Genomic DNA, 19,315 nt, shown 5'->3' on the forward strand with positions numbered 1-19,315 from the left:
TCAAGGAACTACATAGACACACACCATTTTGGGGAGGGAAGGTATCAGGTATGTAAAGGAAATATTAACGGGGAATAGCAATGAAATAGGAACGAGGAGAACACAGGAATGCCAAGAGTACAAGAATAATAGTTGACAAAATATTTTCAAACACGTTAGGTGTGCACCACTTCTAGTTTGCCTTTTCAACCTAGACAGGTCCTAAGTCATTTATTTCTCTCCTGCCTCCTTTTGTTGTGTTCTGTTTTAGTGGGAACAGTGGTATCTCCCTGCAGGAAACATGCTTACTCTATTGACACAAAGTTTATGATCTGTTTCCTCAAATTGTCTTGGTCATATTCATTGTTAAGAACATTTTTAAAAGTAAATATTATGATGCAGATGTTGGAAGATGAAAAAAATGAAGTGAAGCCAGTTTGTATATACTCACTAAAGGAGGATGTGCCTGGATATATAATTTATACTATCTGTAAGATCAAACCCAGTGTTCGGGAGAAACACCATTCTTCCTGGCACAGAGATCTGAGAGAAGTTTCTCCAGCACAAAGAAGACCCTTTGTAATGAAGTAAATAATGTCCTTGACAACATTCTTACAGGAAAGCAACAAATGAGTTACAGGGCTGTTTCTTATGAGGTCTCTTGATGTGGCTGACTGCCGAATGCCAAAGCAGAGAGGAATGAAAGAAATCTGTCAGTAAGTGACAATGCTCCCTGATAGTCTGGTTTATTCCAAGGTTAACTTGTAGAGTATCTAAAGCGGTATTTCCAAATGTGCTTTTAATCTCCTTCAGCCATGTCCTCAGTTCTGTCAGATAGGGATGACAAAGCTTCCTCCTTGATTGCAGTGAAGGTTGAATGAGGTAAACTGATGGGAACCAGGCAACACAGAGCCAGTAGCATTGTAGGAAGAAGTTAACAAATGGAAGTTATTATATTATTATTTTTGTTTTTCAGGAAGAAAAATGGGAATGAATGATTAATTAAAGCCCCAAATAGAACATGTTCACAGTAATTTAGTTGGGAACATTTTTAAGCAGTTTTACCAGTCCATGACCCATGCCATTAAAAATGATCTTTGTAAATCATCCAGTCTGATGCTCTCTCTTTAGTAAACCGGGAAAAGCAGAATATAAAGTATGCCCTTAGGTGACTTAGTGAGTGTGCTATTTAGGGTTGTTAGCTATAACCCAGTTAATCCTTGGCTTTGGTGCTGGAAAAACACACTATTTCAGTGGTTCTCAAAGTGTGGAAAAGGCAGCATCAGCACCATCTGGGAACTTTTTAGAAATGCACATTCTCAGCCCTATTCTAGATCTACTGACTCAGAAACTGGGACAGGACTCAGCAATCTGTGTTTTAACAAACCCTACAGGTGATTCTGATGCTTGCTAAAGTTTGAGAACCTCAGCTCTTGTGTCATAATTAAATAGCAGGGTTAATCACTTGTTAAGGCCTCTCCCAGGAGATATATATAGATATAGATATAGATATAGATATATATAAATCCCACTTTCATATAGAAGGATACATCTTTTTTCTTTCTCTATGGTGAAGAGGGAGGCATTGTCCAGTGTACTGGGTCAAAGTGATATCATATTCTTAAGATGTAAGTTAAAATGAAAGAGGGACAGATTACATACATCCCCAATTTATCCCAATAGAAAATATTGGATTTGACCAATACTGTATCTCTTGACTCTGCCTCTAATGTGAGCATAGCCTAAAACTGGTTTCTATTCATAGAGTTAAAGGCTGAGGGAGAATGAATAAATGATTCTGTGAAAATAGCTTTAGTGTGTATTAAACCAGCTGTACCCAACTGACTTTCTCTTGTTAGCTACACAAGGCAAAGGATGCTGAGATCTAGAGCATATGCTTACAGGAGCACAGATAAGTTAGGTACAAGTTACTTGTACTTCCTGGCATTTGAACAATAACTGGCTCCTTTCTCTTTCAACCAGCAAAACATATTGCAACACTATTGCATTGAATGAATGTGATACATTAGAGGGAAATTCTTGAATGCCATCTCATTCACATTTTTATTAATTGATTCCCCTGCAACCTTTGGTACCTATGAAAAGTAACAAATTTCTAATAGCAGCCAGGTACCCAACACCAAATACACTGGTCCATTAAACAGGACTTAGGTGAAATGGGGTTTGAGCAGTAATGTTCAGGCCCTATTCTACGTGAATCAGGTTTATTTATTTTCTTGTTTGTAGGATGCTCATTCTTGGCCTATGTATGCAGGCTGCCAAGTACCAGAGATGATGCAGAATTCAGATTCCCAAGGAGGGGTAGTGGACGAAAATGAACACTTCCCCCTTTGCACAGTAAACATTCACAAAGAAGTAAAAGCCAACCTGAGAGAAAAACAAAAAACAAAAAAACAAACCAAACCAAACCAAAACAAAACAAAACAAAAAGCAGAAGAAAGGAGAAGGGGAAAAGGCATTTTTTGTTTTCATAGTAGGAAGAAATGTACTCTGGGAAGAAATGCATTGGCTCTGCCTCTATACAAAGAACCCAAATACTGCCTCAGCCAGACTGGCTGGAGTCCACAATGAAAACTCAGATGGTAATGACTATGTGTAGCTGGGTGGCTCATCAGATGAATACTTTAAAGGCAGATCTTTAATCATAAGCTCATGCAATGTGGGAAGAAGTAGGGCACTCTGTAAATATAATTGCTTCTCAGTTTAGGCTAAATGTTCAATATTAAATTTTAGAAAAAACAGATCACCTTTAATTCTAAATTTGGCTCATTTGGTTAAATGTCATATCTATTTCAAAAACGAAGAATGAATGAGCTGATATCTTCAAACTTGCAGCAGGCTTTTAGATTTTCCATTTAAAAAAACTTATTTAGTTTTTACAATATGAAAATTATAGACAGAGTGACATTTAAACCTTTGCTTTTCATAGCATTTCACACTTACACTATTTTAAAAGACAGCTATTAACATTTACAAAAATCTTTCAGAAACCAAATGTTCTAACATGCAGAATTCCAATTATACTGTGTAAGAGGGTTATCAACCATTCTTCTACAAGAATACTTTGAAGTGTCTGGTATTAAACCAAGAGCTAAAATGTCAGTTGCACATAGACAATAAATTATGGTTTATAAAATCTTGTAAGATTTATTTAATATTACAATTTTGACCTTTAGGTTGTCTTCACCATAGCTGGTTTAAGTTCCTCCTTCTCTTTCTGTGTGTGTGTGTTCGCGCGCGCCTTTTTTCCCCTCTAATCTTACTTGAGTGTTAAACAAATGCTGTGTTGCAAGTTACATGAAGTTATATGACCCATTCATGCCCCGGGTAAATACTTCCCAAGGCTTCTAGCTTCTCCTGTTTGGGTAATGGGATCCTGTGAGGCATTGCCTGTTTCTTTACAGAGCACACAAATGGAGTCCTCAGCAAAATGTTAACCCTTGTCAGCCTGTCCCTGAAGCAGGAAATCTGTTTATCTCTTTTTTGGACTTACTCTTGAAGACAAGCCTGAAGCTGTAAGCACCTATCTCACGCTTCTCAACTACTTAGCAAAGGAAATAAAAGAAGATGCTATCCACATTTTTTTTATGTTTGCAGTTTGGGACGAGATTTGCTAAAATGAACAGAAACCATTATCAAAAGACATTTTGATCATTCCCACTAAACTGGCAAAGAATCAGAAAATTTCCCCTGAAGAAAAGGGTCCAGACCAGGTACCATCCCTCTCACATCACATGGGAGGTCCTGCTAACAACTTGTTTGCATTATTGGGCACTTTTCCCAGAAATGTGGGAAAGGTGGAGGGGAGAGAGGAAATACTGTAATAGAGAAGTAAAGGGCCAGTCATCTTGGTCCTCCCCAGCTGTTGGCAATGTTGAGTCTGCCACTTTTCTTCCCCATGTTGGGAAGTAGCCAGAACCATTGTAGTTTGTAGGAATTCTTTTTTCAATGAATAAATACACATCTCCATATTATCAGCAAATACTTATATAGCATTTCTGTGGACCAGACTTTATGCAAGTGCTTTACATATTCACTCCCCATGAGGATTCTGAGGTTTACTGGTAAGTAACCAAGACATAGAGAGATTTTTTTTTTTTTTTTTTTTTTTTTTTGAGACGGAGTCTTGCTCTGCCGCCCAGGCTGGAGTGCAATGGCCGGATCTCAGCTCACTGCAAGCTCCGCCTCCCGGGTTTACGCCATTCTCCTGCCTCAGCCTCCCGAGTAGTTGGGACTACAGGCGCCCGGCTAGTTTTTTTGTATTTTTTTTTAGTAGAGACGGGGTTTCACCGTGTTAGCCAGGATGGTCTCGATCTCCTGACCTCGTGATCCGCCCGTCTCGGCCTCCCAAAGTGCTGGGATTACAGGCTTGAGCCACCGCGCCCGGCCGACATAGGGAGATTTAAATAATTTTCTCAGCATCAAACAGATAGGAGATGGTAGAGCCATATTTTACACCCATTCCATCTGGCTCCAGAGTCCTTGCTTTATGAATGGCATGGTTCCTTCTGAGAAGCACCTTATTCAGGTGGTTTATGAAAACCATGCAAGCCTATTAATACTATTTGCAAACCAACAATCTGAGCAGTTACAAATGACCTGAAATAAGGTCATATACTTGAGGTTCTCATTTTGTCACCTGCTTTTAAAAGCAACTTTGTGCTGAAGCCAAGAGCAACAAGCAAAAGCTAATAGTGAAGAATTGCTTGAGTAAGTGGTTCTCTGCAGCCAATTGCCAAGTCAGAAGCTTGTGAATATTTGCAGCTGATGCTTTAATGACACTCCTCATTTGTGGCAGATATGGCTTTTTTTCTATATTTTTGTTAAACAACATATTGTGACATATTGTGTTAGCACATTTCTGAATGTTAGCTTCTGAGATATATCTGTGTAAAAAATAGATCAGTATTCATGATCCCATAGAAGAGTATCTTGCACTGCTAGACCACCTTTTATGATTGTGGTACAAATCAAATTCTATTTCAATGAAATAGCTGTAAGACTCAAAGATTTCTTACTTTCAGCTGATGGTCCACTTATTTTAAGCTATATTCCATATAACAAAATTCTAATATAACCAGAGAATTGGGTCACTTCCTTGGAGTCCACTGAAAAGGATTTAGCATGCAGCCATAAGACAGGCACTATAAACATAATCACCCATCCATTCATTCATATTGATTGAGATCTACTTAGGACTCTATTGGATATGCAGGGATTTTAATCCCTCATACACTTCTATGTATTTAGGACACTGGGTGACAAATACTTTACATATAAATGAGTCAGCTTTGTGAAAGTCTTCCAGTCTGTGGTACTTTGTTATAGCAGTTGGAAGGGATCAGAATATCACCTCAAAATATGTCACTTTGGCATAAGGATTATTTTGAACTGAAGGCAATTAAGAAACAGCAAACATAGGAGGCGCTCTAGGTCATTCCCTTTTCTGCTTAAAAGGGCATAAATTTCCCCTTTGTAAAGGAAATCTACATTTGTAAAGGAAATCCACACTTGCAAAGTACGGGTGACCTCCTTTTTCCATAAGAGGAAGAAGAGAAGAAAGACTCTAGAGACAACTATTATCACTTGAGGTGACTTAGTTTACATAACAAACTTCACTAAATAATGCTTATTTACCATGTATTTCTTAGTCTATTTTTGTGTTGTTATCACAGAATTTCTGAGACAGATTTAATTTTTTTAAAAAAATGGTTTATTTCACTCATGGTTCTGTAGGCTGGGAAGTTCAAGGTTGGGTGGCCCCATCTGGTGGTTTCTGATGAGGGCCTTGTGCTTCATCAAAACATAGCAGATAATGTAAGGGGAACTAGGCATATGCAGACAAAGGCAAAATATGAGAGGCAATCTCACCTTATAATAACTGCTTTCTTGGGAACTTATACATTCCCATGAGAACTAATCCATCCCTACAAGAACTAACTCAGTCTCACAAAAAGGACGTTAATCCATTTTAACAATCTAATCACCCTTTTTTTTTTGAGACAGAGTCTCGGTCTGTTGTCAGGCTGGAGTGTGGTGGTGCGATCTTGGCTCACTGCAACCGCTGCCTCCCAGGTTCAAGTGATTCTCCTGCCTCAGCCTCCCAACTAGCTGGGACTACAGGCGCCTGCCACCACACCCAGCTAATTTTTGTATATTTAGTAGAGATAGGGTTTCACCATCTTGGCCCAGATGGTCTCTATCTCTTGCCTTCATGATCTGCCCACCTCGGCCTCCCAAAGTGCTGGGATTACAGGCATGAGCCACAGTGCCTGGCCTCTAATCAACCTTTAAAGGTACCACCTCCCAACACTGCCACATTAGGGACCAAGCCTCAACATGAGTTTTGGTGGGGACAAATCGTATTCAGACCATAACAGTTTCCTAGTCACCTTCCCACAAGTTACCCTCTCTAGAAGCCAAACTCCTCTTTTCCTTTGTCTAGTCCTTTCTCCATACTTTATTACCCTTTGCTAAAATAGTATGTTAAGTCCCTGGGTCTAACCACAATTTTGGAGTTTTCACTTTTATTCTGTGAGTCTCCCACTTCCCTGTGTCCATGTGAAATAAACCTTTTATCCTGTTAATCTTTCTTTTCTCAGTTTAATGTGCAGTCTCCAGATACTGAACCTAAGAGAGTAGAGGGAAAGTTTCTCCTCTTCTACAGCCTCTTTAAGATAAATCCTGTCATGTACTAGACACTTACCTCTAGTGTTAAACATCAACTGGTAATAGCAGGAACAACGGTAACTTATGTCCATTTTGGAGCTTTTTTTTTTTTTTTTTCAAGAAGCCATGTACAAAGAAAGAAATGAAGGCTTAAATTTTTCAAAAACAAGGTATCCAGGCCAGGTGCGGTGGCTCAGTCTGTAATCCCAGCACTTTGGGAGACCGAGGTGGGTGGATCACCTGAGGTTGGGAGTTTGAGACCAGCCTGACCAACATGGAGAACCCCCGTCTCTATTAAAAATACAAAATTAGTAAGGCATGGTGGCGCATGCCTGTAATCCCAGCTACTCAGGAGGCTGAGGCAGGAGAATCGCTTGAACCCGGGAGGTGGAGGTTGTGGTGAGCCGAGATTGTACCATTGCACTCCAGCCTGGGCAACAAGACCGAAACTCCGTCTCAAAAAAAAAAAAAAAACAAGGTCTCCTACGGATATAAATATAAACACAAGGTAAATATTTTATTTGATTCATTAAAGAGGAAACTGGTGAGGTGTTTCAACCAGTTCAAGGGATACTTTTGTAAATGTTAATTTATGGATCAGAAATGTTAAAACAAATGTGCAAATAGAGGCAAAACTGGCTTCTTCCACAGTGGGGAAGAAAGTCAATAGAACCTCTAGTAGGCATAATTTACCTATCTACAGACAAGAATTACTTTGCATTGCTATCAGTTGTTCACAATATGAGGCGTTGTAAAATAGCTCAAAGACTATGAAAGACCAGAATAAGATAACCTGGAAAGGTGTGATCTAAATAATGCATTTTCATGGAAGCCCAGTTTTCCCTAATTTTAGACCAAATTCCCTGTGGAAAACCAGACAAGGAATTAGAAATAGACCTCTTTTCATCATCTACCATTTGACTAGTTACAAATCTCCTAGCTCAGTCCTTCATTACTGCATTGCTTCTCACCTGTATAGGTACAAAACCTTCCCACCTGGTCTTTTTTCTTCTTCAAGATCCATCTCCTTCTAGTTCATACTATATACCACTGACAGTTTGATGTTCTTAGAGCACTTCTGTGATTGTCACAACACCCGTAGAAGTCTAAATGGTCCCTGCTGCCTGCAGATGATATGTGAAAGTTCTAGCCTGGTCCCCCAGGGTTTAGCCCTATATCAGTCAGGGTTCCAAGTTGCAAGTTACAGAAACTGACTCTGGTTGACTTAAACAAGAAAGGAATTTTTTAAAAAATATATTGGGCAGATTACAGACTTGTCAGGAGGGCTGGAAACAGACTCAGAAGCTTGTATTGCCAGAATGAATTCTCAAAATAATGCCACGGAACTGGCTGGATGAGGACACCACAGTTGCTGTCACAGAATGCTAGCAGAGTCAGTTCCCACTATGATGTGGTTGCCATGTGCACTGTCTTCTATGGCAGCCATCATGCTACTGCCCCAAGCACTCAATTCTGCAACTGTCACCAAACCACAGTGGATTTTTTTTCTGTCCCTCATTGTATCACAAGCTTTCTATTCAAAACCAGGGGAGTGGTCTGATTGTTAGAACTTAGGTGATATGCCCATGCCCCAGGTGCAAGGGAGGTTGAGAAAGAGCATTTGACAGATTGGCCATCTTTGATGGTAGGTGGGATGTGTGTCCTTCCATAACTCAAAAGTAGTGAATTCCACAAAGGAAACTGGAAATTCTTCAAAGGAAAAGGGAGATGATTTACGTGCTGGGCAAAGGGCAGATATTCACTGTAGGTTCACTCTGCCTTCCTGATCCAGTGCCCTGCTACTCACACTCCTATATCCTACATGCAAACAAAACCCAACAAGAAGTCATTTGATCACTGTTTCGTTTAGCAAACATTGAGTGATGGCTATATGCTGAGTAATGTGCTGGGTAATGAAAACAGAGAAATAATGGATACTTCAAGGAGATGTTAGTCTAGGCAAGAGCATATACAAGTAAGCAGGCAATTACAAGCCTGTGCCTTGCGAAGGATAAACTCAAAATGCTCTGACTGGGCAAGATAGCAAGGCTTTGTCTCTACTAAAAATAAAATTAGCCGTGTGTGGTGGCCCGTGCCTGTAACCCCAGCTACTCCAGCTGTTTGGGAGACTTAGCTGGGGGACTGCTTGAGTTCAATAGGTTGAGGCTACAGTGAGCTATTCCTGGGCATAGAGCAACAACAGCCCGGGCAATAGAGTGAGATCCTGTTTCAAAACAAAAACAAAACAAAGAAACCTTGAGATGCTCTGGGAATGCCCATGAAGGGTACTTACCTGGTGGAGGTGACAATTTCTTCCCTTAATTTAGTCGAGGTAGGACTGCTGGTGCCTTTCCCTTTCTTCTGGTCATCCGTGAAGCCCTGCTACCTACTCTTCTATGCCCCATAGCATTATTTAGGTCCTGCTACCAGCATGTTCTCTAGGTTCCTCAGCTTGTACATCTTAGGGAAAGCTTCCTTTAAACTTTGCAACAGCATCTCCCTGTAGGATGGAAGGATGTCAGCCGTACCCTTTTCCGGTGGCTCCGTAGAGGTCATTATTCTACTCATAATCCTCTCCAATATCTGTTCCACTGCTCTTTTACCACTCAGTTGCAGCTCAGCTTGTTCACAGAGAAGCTGCCTGTACTCATCCTCCTGATTGCCAATGCTCTGCTCGGGCATCTACAGAGGATCACCCCTGACCTCTAGGGCCCTGTATGATGTTGCTACTTTCTGCTTTTCTGTTGGCATATTTTGGCATTTTTGCCTGCCTCTAGATCAGTGCATGACTTTCATTAATCCAGTTTGATTTTAACTAATTTTTCTGGACATGATTTTAAAAGGTGGTGTAAAGTTTCAGGACACCTAGACTATATATAGTATCATGGGCCAGCTTAGCAGCTGCATACTGACCTGGAAATCCTGGTATTTTTTTCACCTCTCCTGAGCTTCACTGCCAGTGGGAGATCCCAAAAATATCAATGGGCTGATTACTCTGTGTTATTGTGAAATTTCTTGGGCACATAACCTTGCTGCCCTGTATGAGCCTTTTGTAGACATCTCCCTTCTAGACTGCAGGTCGTCTCCAGAGGACGGGGCCTCTGATTTATTTTAGTAAGACCCAAAATCTCCATCAAATTGCCTTTCACTCAAGAAACAGAAGTTGAATACATTAATAAATGGTCTTCTTACTAATAAAGAAGTTGGCAGCCTACATTTCACAGGACAATTTGACCTACTTAATATTTTCAAACAAACTGCAGTGTCTCTACAACCTATAATTGGTCTGACTTGCTTCCAAGGGCTAGAGTGGATGCCAGTTCCTGGGCCCTGGCCTGGGGGTTTGCTGGCTTATTGGCTTTCTAAGCAGGCGAGGAGTGAAATGTGCTAGTGATGAACAAAGGGATCGGAACAAGCACGTCATATTCCATTCCTTCTCTTCTTTGCTTACATGAAGCTAGATTACCTCCTAGAAGAGAAAAAAAAAAAAAAAGAATATGACTGTAGCTACTAGTTCTTGAAACTATTTTTAGTAGATCTTTATAAAGGTATTATTTCTCTATTTGCCAACCACCTAAATATGAAATATTTTGTATCTTCAACATATTCAGGTATAGAGCAAGCATGTTAGTTCAAATGAAAATTGACTTACACTTACCAACAGCTATAATAGTGGCTGGCATGGGACTTCATGCTATGCATGAATGTGCGTATGGCTTGGGAAATCTATCCAGGAGTAACAGTTGTTGTGTTGGCTCACCCCTACCAACCAATCAGAACTCATCTTGGACCTTAAAACCTCAGCAAAGCTTTCCCTGATACATTTGTCTGGTCTTTGCCTAGCATGGCAGCTTTCTGCTTCCTTTGGAGTGGATGGACTCTTGCTTGTCTGAATCTTTTAGTCCTCAGTGACTCCTTCAGCACCAACATTACCTAAACCTTATGAAGCATCCAATAATGACTGATTCAATCAATCAGTCAATTAATTGGTGCCACGATAAATTCATACGCTCAAACGGTTCCTCTGTTTTGCTTTTAATCCTTTTCCTCTGGCCCTAGACACTTCCTTCCCCCTTACTTCACACTGGTTATTTTGAAACTTCTCTTTTTTGCACCCCATCCCAGCAACTCTCCCTCTTAACCTACTTATTAAGTTAGAAATTCTTTTGATGTCTTGCCCACTATCCATTTCTCTTGCCCTCACACATACTAGTGAGTCTCCCTACATAGTATCTGGCGTCCATTTCTTCTTTTCTCCTAGTGATACAGCTTTGAAATGGGAAGAGTTTCCTTGTCCCCCTTGAAGGACATGTGATGGGGGAGAGGCTCGCTTCTTCAGGGCCCTGCTGCTCAAACCTTTAGGGGAGCATACAGTCGGGCAGGTTGTGGGGCTCCGAACCCACAGCAGTGTCTGGGAGTGAATGTTTACAGCTCCTGAAGGCCCAGTGTGTGTGTGTTACATGGTGCTCTTTTAGTTTAGCCATCCGTAGGCGGCTGTGTTAGCTCAATTAGACCTCTGCCTTATTGCAAGGACAGAGGGCTTTCTGTATCCTGGTTTCTTGCCTTGGTGTACTGGAAGAATCAGATCACACGAGGGCTTGGAGAATGAGTACAGGGTTTTATTGAGTGGAAGTAGCTCTCAGCAGATGAGGGAGCCAGAAGGGAGATGGTTTTCTCCTGGAGTCAGGCTGCTAGGTGGCCTGAACTCTCCTTCAACTGCCCTGGCCAACCTCCACCTAGCTGCTGGTGTGCCGGCAGAATGCCAGGGGCTCTTCCGCAGGCATGCTGTCCTCGCTGTCCTTTAGCCATCCAGCTGCTTGTGTCTTCTTCTGCTGATGTGTTCCTCTTGACGTCCAGCCACTTGTGTGCCCGCTTGCAAGGGTCTCAGGGGTTTTGTTTGTTTGTTTTTTGTTTTTTGTTTTTTGTGAGACAGAGTCTCACTCTGTTGCCCAGGCTGGAGTGCAGTGGCTCAGTCTCAGCTCACTGCAACCTCCCTCTCCCAGGCTCAAGTAATTCTCCTGCCTCAGTCTCCTGAGTCCCTGGGATTACAAGCATCCGCCACCACACCCAGCTAATTTTATTTTATTTTTTGTTTACTTACTTATATATTTTTTTGAGACGGAGTTTCGCTCTGTCACCCAGGCTGGAATGCAGTGGCGCGATCTTGGCTCAGTACATCCTCCACCTGCCGGGTTTAAGCAATTCTCTGCCTCAGCCTCCCGAATAGCTGAGATTACAGGCGCCCACCACCATGCCTAGCTAATTCTTTTTGTATTTTTAGTAGAGATGGGGTCTTACCATCTTGGTGAGGCTGATCTTGAACTCCTAAGCTCTTGATCCACCTGCCTCAGCCTCCCAAAGTGCTGGGATTACAGGCGTGAGCCACCACACCTGGCCCACACCCAGCTGATTTTTCTTTTTCTTTTTTTTTTTTTAAGTATAGATGGGGTTTCACCATGTTGGCCAGGCTGGTCTAGAACTCTTGACCTCAAGTGATTCACCCACCTTGGCCTCCCGAAGTGCTGGGATTACAGACGTGTGCCACTGCGCCCAGCCAAGGGTCTCGGGTTTTTTGTTTTTTTTTTTTTTTTTTTTTTTTTTGAGACGGAGTCTCGCTCTGTCGCCCAGACTGGAGTGCAGTGGCGCGATCTCGGCTCACTGCAAGCTCCGCCTCCCGGGTTCACGCCATTCTCTTGCCTCAGCCTCCGGAGTAGCTGGGACTACAGGCGCCCGCCACCACGCCCGGCTAATTTCTTTTTGTATTTTTAGTAGAGACGGGGTTTCACCGTGTTAGCCAGGATGGTCTCGATCTCCTGACCTCGTGATCCGCCCGCCTCGGCCTCCCAAAGTGCTGGGATTACAGGCTTGAGCCACCGCGCCCGGCTTCGGGGGGTTTTATAGGCACAGGATGGAGGCGTGGCAGGCCAGGGTGGTCCTGGGAAATGCAACATTTGGGCATGAAGACAGGAGTGCCTGTCCTCACCTAGGTCCGTGGGCACAGGCCTGGGGGTGGAGCCCTTGCCAGGGACCTGTCCTTCCCTTCCCAGCATTTCCCTGGCCCACTTCCGTAACAGCTTCTTAGATGATCCTTCCTGTGGTGTCTGCAGTCTCTGGCAAACCCACATTCCCCTTTAGCTACAGAACCTTCTGTTTCCTTCTTTTCACTGTCACATTTCTTGCTGAATCTCTACATTCTCTTGCCTTATGTTCACTTGCCAGCCCTCTGTATTCTGGCCTCTGTGGCCAGAGAGAGCCCAGCAGCTGAATCCAGTAGACATCGTCTCATCCATGTCTTGGTTCCCTTCTCTGACACATTTGACACTGTCTGTAACTCCTGTTTGCAAGTCCTTGGTTCTCAGCACGTTTCTCCCTTAGCCTCTCTGTCTTTACACTTCCCGTCTTTGAATCTCCCGTTCTCAGTCCCAACAGTCTGTTTCACCAGCTGCACACTGGTTAGTGTTCCCCATGTGGCCACACCTTCCCTTTCCACATGACATTTTCTCCCACGGCAATCACATCCACACCAATGAGCTCACCTATACAGAAGAGCGTTCTGATAACTCTTGAGCCAATCTGCCCAGCCCCAGGTTTCTCTTCTGGCTTCCAAGTTTGCACGATTGTCTTTTCTACCAGAATAGCACACTCTTCACAAATGCAGCCCATCCAAAACGAAACTCACTGTTTCTCTCCCAAAACTGCCTTTCCACCTGCATTATCTGCTCCCATGGTTAGGACAACCATCCACTAGTCACTAAGGCCAGAGTAATCCTAGACACCTCCCTCTCCTTCGTGCCCCACATCTAATCAATGACATGATCTGATCAATTCTACTTCTGAAATATCTCTTAGATGCCCCTTTCCTGCAGCCACACAGTAACAACCTGTCTATAGATCTTAATTATTTTTCACCTGGATTACTTCCAGATTACAGCTCTCTGGTCTCCAGTCTTTTCCTTTCACCTTATTTTCACATAGTGGCCCAAGAGCTCTTTCTGAAACACCAAGTCTATGTGATGATTACCATGTTCAATACATGCTGAATAAAACATACACTCCATAAGTTGGGACCAAGGACACTTCTGGCCCTCAATTTTGCCTACCTTTGCAGGCCCACCTTTGCCACACCCACATAGAGGAGTGCTGGTCTGCCAATGGGGCCATTTTTTAAAGCTCTGGATTTCCGAGCTGCTCATTTTCTCTGCCTGAAAAACCCTTACTGATCTCCTCAACCTCATCTCTCCTGACTCAGTTAAGGGGCCCTTTCTGGCACAGCCCACCAACTAAAGCGACAATACATTCTCAAGCCCCCAAATGCCCTTTTCTGTTTCCCGGGAGTGTGCTTACTGCCTAGAATTCTAACCTTCTGTTTACTTATCTTTCTCTCCAAATAGACGGAGAGCTCCTGACTTTCCTCAGTTCTTCTCCCTAATCTATAGCAAAGTGTGTGGTATTTAGCATGTACACAATGTTTGCTGAGAGAATGGAGACATCATCAGATCTCTTCTTGAATTATTTTAGAGACAGACAGCACATCCTGTCAATTCAGCCTTTGTGCTATTGACTTGGGCATCTGGCCCTTCTTTCTCATCCCACTGTCTCCAACCTAGCTGGGGCTTTATTAGTTCTCATCTAGACCTTTAGTTATCCTTCCAGCTGTTCACTCATTCTGTTTGCTCATTCTACCATTCATCAAATGCGTATGTTTCAATGTCACTAAGTACATCTTATGAGGCATCAAGTTCTGTTTATCTGCTCATACATTCTACTTTTCAAAAATTATTTCATGATAATTACATTATACATAAAGCTCTTAGAGATGTGCAGGGCCTCATCTGCACAACTGAAATGGTTGTGCAAGTCACACTCTAGGATGGCACCAAAGATCTTCACCCCCTGGCACCCACCCCCTTGTGTGGTTCGTCTCACACTGTACAAGGGTCAGTCTTTGTGACCAATAGAATGTGGCAGAAATGATGGTACATCATTTCCCTGATCAGGTTACAAAAGACATTAAAGCTTCTGTCCTACTTGCTCTCTGTCTCCCCTACTCATTACTTTCTCTAGGGGAAGCCAGCTGTCATGCAGAGGCCTGCTTGGAAGTGAAGTGAGGCCTCTGGCTTATAGCCACTTGAGTTTAGAAGTGGATCCTCCAGCGCCAGACAAGGCTCAGATGACTGCAGCCCAGACTCATAGATACCTTGACTGAGTCTCATGGGAGACCCTGAAGTCCAGCTGAGCTGCAGCAAGATTTCTGATCTTCAGAAACTGTAAAATAACAATAGTTTGCTGTCTGAAGGAGTCAGGTTTGGGGTAATTTGTTATGCAGCAATAGACAGCAAACACAGGGCCCGGATGCTCTCTTCCCACACCTCTCTTCTCATCTTCTTTATATCTTTATATATGTTTAAGCTCCAGCCAGACCGAACTGCTTCTCTTTCCCCAAACAGGACCAGAAGACGTGAACTTTTTGCTTCTACACCTTTTCCTTACGATGCCCTTCCATGCAAACTACTGTTTCCTCCAACCTCCACTTGCCACCATCTTCACCCTTTTGTTGCAGCTCCTCCTTAAAGCCTGTCTGATCGCATCTACTAAATGAAGAGTACTCTCTCCCTCTAAGAACTCTAATAAGATTATTTTTGTTCCTCTCATGTCACTTCGCTCTTAGTGTCTTTTATGTAACCGTCTAAATATGTTTTTCTTGCTGTGTGAGCTGATTTACACAAAGTAGGGAATATATAAATATCTGTCAAATGAGCAAGTAACTCTTAGAACCTGAAATACAAGCTTTTTTGGCAGGCTGGCTTTAGTCATTTTTACTTAAACAGTGTCTTCTAGCTCATGCTAAACATATGAGACATCTGGGCTCCACTACCATGCCTGGGTTGGCTTTTTCATCTACTTCAGAGATATGTCTTAGGTGACGAGGCTTTCAAAGACAACATTGTTTCCTGGACAGTAATGGTTTCCACAGTTCTTTGATTTCCTTGAACACCCTAAATGAGCAGGAGATCTTGTAATTCCATATGTCTGATCATTTCTGCAGACATGCCTGGAAAATACAGAGTATCGACACCAAGTTTAGACTTATGCTTTAATTTTTCAAACTATTTGAAAATCTAAATAAATATCCCCATACAGGCCCCTTTTCCACCAACGTCCTTAAATCATTTGTTAAAAGTAATGTGCTAATACCTGAAAATGATTACATAAACGAGCAAATAAATTTGCTCTGCTGCCGGCTCTAGCACTGTATTCTACGTGAAAGCAACCATATCCAATTCTTTTTCCCCTTTGGTTGTGAAATTAAGGTGCACATTTTATTTTACAGCTCTGTAGGGAATAGTGGAACTATTGAAGCAAATGGGAAACTGGTTCAGGAAAAGGAAATTTAAACAAAGAACATAAGATGAATAAAAGTGAAGAGATTTCCTCTGTGTTTATATCAGACATCCAGAGCTCAAAGGAAAAACACACAACAGGCACAGTCTTATATGGAAAATTTAGTTACTCAGACTTTCACAGAGGTGAATGTAAAACCAGTCTAGGCAATTTAAGGAATTAAGTTTGGGAGACTGGATGGAGGTGGGACTAGCAAGACTTCAGTTAAAATGTAAAAGAGAAAATGGTATTTTTTTTCCCTTCCCGAGACCCAAGACAGCATCTTGCTCTGTTGCCTAGCTTGGAGTGCAGTGGCACATTCTCTGCTCACTGCAACCTCCACCTCTGGGGTTCAAGTGATTCTCCTGCCTCAGCCTTCCAAGCAGCTGGGATTACAGGTGCATGCCACCATGCCGTGCTAATTTTTGTATTTTTAGTAGAGACAGGGTTTCACCATGTTGGCCAGGCTGGTCTTGATCTCCTGACCTCATGATCTGCCTGCCTTGGCCTCCCAAAGTGCTGGGATTACAGGCGTGAGCCACCATGCCCAGCAGAGAAAATGGGATTTTATGATACAAATTTAAAAATTTATTGTTATATCACTTCAGTGAACTAATTACCCTAAACTCAAAAGAATCAAGAGGCACAAAGGGAATGCGAATTCAAGGCACACACTAAAAGAAAATATTTGCAAAAGACCTATCTGATAAATGATGGTTATCCAAAATATACAAAGAATTTTAAAATGCAGTAAGAAAACAAACAACCCAATTGAAACATGGGCAAAAGATATGACCAGAAATGTCACCAAAGAAGACATACAGAGGATAAACTAGCATATAAACAGTTGTTCATCATCATCTGTCCTTAGGGAAGTGCCAGTTGAAATAACAATGAGATACCACTCCCCACCTGTTTGAAGGGCCAAAATCCAAAACACTGGCAATTCCAAATGCTGCAAGGATGTGGGGCAACAGGAACTCTCATTCACTGCTGGTGGGAATGCAAAGAGGTACAGCCACTTTGGAAGACAATTGACAGCTTCTTACAAAACTAAACAAGCTCTTATCGTGATGAGTTTGCATGATCCAGCAATCATGCTCCTTGGTATTTACCTAAATTAATTGAAAACTTAAGTCCATGCAAAAACCTGCACATGGATATTTATAGCAGCTTTTTTCATAATTGCTGAAACTTGGAAGCTACTAAGATGTCCTTCAGTAGGTGAATGGATAAATAAACTGCGGTATATCCATATAAAGGAATATTGAAATTCAACACTAAAAAGAAATGAGTTATCAAGTCAGGAAAAGACACAGAGGAACCTTAAATGTTTGTTACTGAGTGAAAGAGGCCAATCTGAAAGGCTTCATACGGCATGACTCTAACTATATGGCCTGAATATACTACTAAAATCTAACACTACAGCCAAGCTATTTTTGAAGAGATTATTGCAGAGCTATTGCAATGCCATCTTGGCTTGGTTAACACTCAACAATTGATGAAAATCTTTTCTTTGATTTGGGATATAAAGTAAAGGAAAAATAATGTTTGGAATTGAAAATTGGTGATATTTGTAGTATCACCTCTCAGATGGAAATGTGGTTAAAAATGAATGAATGAATCTGTACTCATATGTGCACCAGAATGCAAAGGATCTTAGATTTACATTTTATCTAATAGGATGTGTGACATAAAGAAAGGCTGAAGAAAAGGGTGGCATGAAGGCCTTGACTATTACATATTGGTCAATCTATTTCAACTTCCTTGGGACTCTAAAGCTCCTCATTTGACATCCCTAAGAAAGACAGAAGAGGTAAAATAAAAGAGTGATTAAGGGAATTAACTCTAGGCTAATATTCCCTGAGTTCAAGTCCTAACTCTGTTCCTTATTAGCTCTGTAAGCTTTGTGACCCAGTTCATCACCTTTAATATGGGGATAAATCATGATATCCATTTCATAGGGTTGTTTACATACTCTATAAAGTGCCTAGAATAGTGGCTAACACCGTATTTTTGTGTGAAATGACATAAAATACAGTAGAAACTTGTAATTTAATGCAGTGGTCATGTGATTACCAAATACCCAATTTGTCAAACTTCATTTATTGTTTGCATGGCCTCCCCTCAGTCTCATCCAGTTACCAGTTAATAATCATGGTTCCACCACTCCAACCCAGAGACGTCCCAACCAGATTGGTATTGAAAAATGGCTGGATGAATGACATGCATTTTTTCTGCAGAATACCCACTGTGTGTAAGAAAAACTTGTAAAAAACCCAGATTTAAGTGCATTTCAGTTTGGTGCCATCTACTTTGAAAAAAGGAAAAAAAAGAGCTCTTTGCCTTTGTTTCAATTTATAGACTCAGTGGTGGATCAGCTCATTTAATGAGCTATAGCTGAGAGCAAATACTCCAGGAACATCAAGTGCTAAAAGTTTGGAGGATTTGATTTTTTTCAGTCCAGTAACCAAAAGCATTTGATCTTTTATTGACGGAATATGGTTGCTGTAAAAAGAAATGAAATGTACTAAGTATTCAGGGTTGAATAGCTACGAATGCTTTCTATTTTCACTGTTGAAACGCCCTTAACTTTATGCTGTGTATAATAATATATTAGCATGTTCAGGGTTTATAAAGAAAATATACTTTTTTAAATACAGTATTAAAATGGCCCCTTAAAAGTATATATTTCAAAGGAAAGAAATTCTCTCAATGTTGTAATTTTTTTTATTAACAATTATTTTTCCAGAGTAGTCTTCTGTTCCACCTAGGTAAAACAAGTAAAAATGAAAGTAGCGTACAGGGATGTTTCTTATTTGAAAGAGTAGAAAATGTGGTTTTCTTCCAAATTGTTATTTCCTTTGATAAATGTGCTGTAACTTGACACTGGAGGCTATGAGTGCACTCAGGGGCAACACACAGCCAGGGCCTGGCAGATCCCTGTTGCAAGCCTTTGGAAACAATCCTACTGGGCTAGAATAACAGCTCCATTATTCAGCACGGCAAGTCTATCACCCTACTTACTAGCATAGTTTGGAGGTTAAACAATGGTGTCTCCTGCTACTTATCCATTATCAAATTTCTTCACGATATTTATTTAGACTACTATCACTGAAGCAAGGGCACCAACTCGTAAAAACTCAACTTTCTCAGAAGTAAGACTTCATTAAAGAGAACACGCCAAGAGGAAAGTACTCTGGTTAAGAACATTCCTTTACAGTCAAGAAAATCAATTCCAACTTGAGTTTCAAGTATTTCAAAA

Source organism: Macaca mulatta, chromosome 6 (assembly GCF_049350105.2).
Source record: "Macaca mulatta isolate MMU2019108-1 chromosome 6, T2T-MMU8v2.0, whole genome shotgun sequence".
Lineage (NCBI taxonomy): Eukaryota > Metazoa > Chordata > Mammalia > Primates > Cercopithecidae > Macaca > Macaca mulatta.